The 3301-nt window shown below is 44.8% G+C and overlaps 1 long non-coding RNA gene across 1 annotated transcript; it reads left to right on the top strand.

The window, feature by feature from the left end:
* The first annotated feature begins 626 nt into the window (after positions 1-626).
* On the top strand, positions 627-2969 carry LOC119197334 (uncharacterized). Its single transcript, XR_009956032.1, has 3 exons — positions 627-966; positions 1340-1809; positions 2605-2969. It is a non-coding gene; the product is annotated as an uncharacterized LOC119197334 (long non-coding RNA).
* The last annotated feature ends 332 nt before the right edge of the window (positions 2970-3301 follow it).

The raw sequence follows: 3301 nt of genomic DNA, 5'->3' as shown, positions 1-3301 counted from the left end.
TGGCACATTGTTCAGTACGAACGCAGGAAGACGTTGCGTGTGGACGGCCTGGCTGCTGCTCACATCAATTACACGTAAAACACACATCAAGTGTCACACAATGTGACGATGATTCAGTCAATTGTTTTAAGCTTTAAAAGGATACTCACGGATATATACTGTATGTAGACTATTCATCTGCTGTTGTTCCTACTTTCCATCCTGACCATGAAGGGTTCCCTGTCTAACTGGATTCATTTGAAATGGGGGGAGAAAGTCCTCGTTCACTCATCCTCAAAGTCGTTTTACACTTCAGCCAAAGCTAATATGAGTCTTAGATGGTCCGAGTTGGCCAAATCGACAGGGTATTTTCCAATATTGCAGTTTTTATTACACAATTCCCACTATCTTTCTTTGGGTTAGCAAGGGAGACACATTGGGAATTGGGTAATAAAAAGACTGTAACTTCATAAGAAACCCACTTGATCTGGCTAAATGAGATTGCTGAAGCCGAATAGTATCTCCAGTTGAACTTTAGAATGCCTTTTTGCTCAAAACAAGGATTGAAGATTTTCTCATCATGTCTTTAGAGCCCCTATGGAAATGGGGAAATGACAACAGCAGCAACCAATAACAGTTCCCACTACATATGGGTGTGTAAATATTGTCTTACGATGTTTTGCTTTTAAATATATAAAGTTATGTTTCTTTTAGAAGATTTGAGTCTTATCCATTGTGACCATTTTGGAATTCTAAGGTGTTATAATACTATTGTTGTGTATTTGACAACGCTGTCTATATACAATAGCTTTGTCATAATAAAAATATACTATATGTATATACCGATGAGAGCCCTCAAAGTCTTACTCACCCTTGAGAAAAGCTGTGGTAGAGATTATACATTTTTCTTTCAGCTCCATTTGGGGATAATTCATATTTGAACAGCCTCACCTGGTTTGACAGTTTGCATCGACTAATCATCCGGAGGTATGAATGCACGTGTCTCTGCTCTGCACAAATTGTGTTGTGTTTCAGGCACAGTAACGGCAGTGTCATCTGCCAATGTTATTTCATGCTCGGATGAGTGTGAATCAATTTCATTCCGGGTAACAATTACTGATGATTGCAGATTTCTTTTTTTTTTTTTTTTTTTCATCCTTCCAATCATAACATTTGAGTCAAATCATTGTGCGTTGCTTAAAACCCAGTGCCAGAATCAAAACACATCGGTTGCTCACAGCTGTGATCATGTGATGATGCCCCATTCCTCGGGAGGAACAGCACTTGTTTGATTCAGTCTTCATCAATTTGAAAACCACTAAAATAATATTTTTTTTCCCTCTTTTCTCCGCGTCAACAGACACCGAACATGACCTCGGTGAACTCTGACTCGGAGCGTTTACGTTGTTGAGGCAAGCTAGTCAAACAATACCCGGGATGGATGGGAGATGAAGCCACACACATTCTCCCATTACTCACAGAAAGAATGTCGACCCCCCCTGCTCCCCCGACGATGGATTCCAGGAGCCTAGTTGGGTCGACACCGACAGCTATTTCTGGCTCTGGATCTGGAATGAGGCGGGCTGGAAGAAGGGAAGGCTTCAGCAGTTAAAGAGGCTGATCAGTCTGAGGCTGTGCAGCTTTCACTAACGTGGAGGTGTCATTCAAGCCCTGCTACCTCCAACTGGAGGAGAGGGTCCATCCATGGATCACTAAACAACAGAGACGGACAGGCCCTCTCCAATTATAACTGGCTGCAATGCGTCCGCGCCATCTTCCACCGGCCTCTCGGTCCGACACGAACGGGTACACTGTTGGGCGAAGATGAAGGTGAGTGTATTTAAACGGGTAAATTTAGTTTAATAGTCTTATAGCTATTTTACTAGGAGTTAAATGCTTGGTGGTTTATTTATATGTGGCTGTTTCAAAAGATGCTTAAAAATAGCACTCGGTTCGGACAGTGTTTCTGAAATCGAGTAATTGCAACTCTTTTCGAGCATCACGTCGATCCTTTGTCACAGGGGAACAGCTCGGAGAGGGTGTGCGCTCACGGCGTACACAGATTTCTCCCCGTTCTTTACCTCATCCCCTTCCTGTCCGTATCACACAGAAACCAACTGCGTTCAAAACCACTGCAGCCATTAAGCCCCGAATCTTCACTCGGGTCTAAATACGAATAAGCTATTTAGAGGCGCAAGGATGAAAAGCAACTGCACAGTAAAAGCAGAAGAGAAGAGATTCTCTCTTTGCACCATTGGGGATGTGCGCTGTGGTGTGTTGTGTTGTGTTGTGTTGTGCGGTACACCAACCCTTCCACCCACCCTTCGCGGCTCCCAACAGACGCTGCGCTTGTTGTTTGTGGTGTTGCCACAGCCATATTTCTATTTATCTTGTGAGACAGCTACACAAATAGATGAAGTGCAACAACATGACATTTTCTGTACTTCAATTACTTTGCGGGGCTGAGCCACGTGGGTTAAAAGGCAACAAACCATAACTTTCCCTGACATTTCCTCCCCTCACAGTGACCGTTGATGGATTCTCCCTGACAAAGCATTCATTATCGCGGAGAACAGAGAGTGCACTAAAATCTCTCCCCTTTTTCCTTCTTCCCTCCACCTCCAGTGCCTCCCTGTCCGAATGGAGATGGACCCGACTGCAGGAACAGAGCGGTCTGCGGACTCACCGTCGGGAGGGGGGGGGGAAGAAAAAAAAAAAGCACTGAATCCTCAGTGCAGTGCGGCCATTGCGCTGCGGTGAGCAGAGGGGGGGCATGTCAAATGGAAGCAACTGTTCTGTGCCAGCACAGGTTTGATCCTGGCACAATATATGAGAGAGAGAGAGAGAGAGAGAGAGGCGCTGCCATGGAAATGAGCTTTGATGGCGTGCCGTTGAAGATTAGCTCCCCCCTTTTACCATTTATTTCAGAGCGGGCCAAGATGCATCAAGTCAACATACGTGGCAGGCAGTGGCCCGTACGCCCCCCCCCCCCCCCCTCCAAAACAAAACGCCCTCTGGAAGGATACAGCCTCAATATTAAAATAGTTCAATCAGTTGGAACTGTTAAGTGTAAAGATGGAATATCATCTGTAACCTGTGCTTTCTTTTCTGTTAAGTGACTACTGAAGGCAAGAATGCATAAGGGAACAATTTACATGTCAGAGATGGTCCTAATCAAATTCCTTTTACATTGTAAAGAAACACACACACACACACACACACAGAGAAACAGACAGGTTTCCTCCAGCCACAGGCAGGGTTCTGATTGTCTGATAGCATTAGCATTCCTGTCCAACCCTGATGGAAGCAACACAGCAGTCAG

Source organism: Pungitius pungitius, chromosome 4 (genome assembly GCF_949316345.1).
Source record: "Pungitius pungitius chromosome 4, fPunPun2.1, whole genome shotgun sequence".
Classification (NCBI taxonomy): Eukaryota; Metazoa; Chordata; class Actinopteri; order Perciformes; family Gasterosteidae; genus Pungitius; species Pungitius pungitius.
This window is presented reverse-complemented; position numbering and strand designations above follow the sequence as displayed.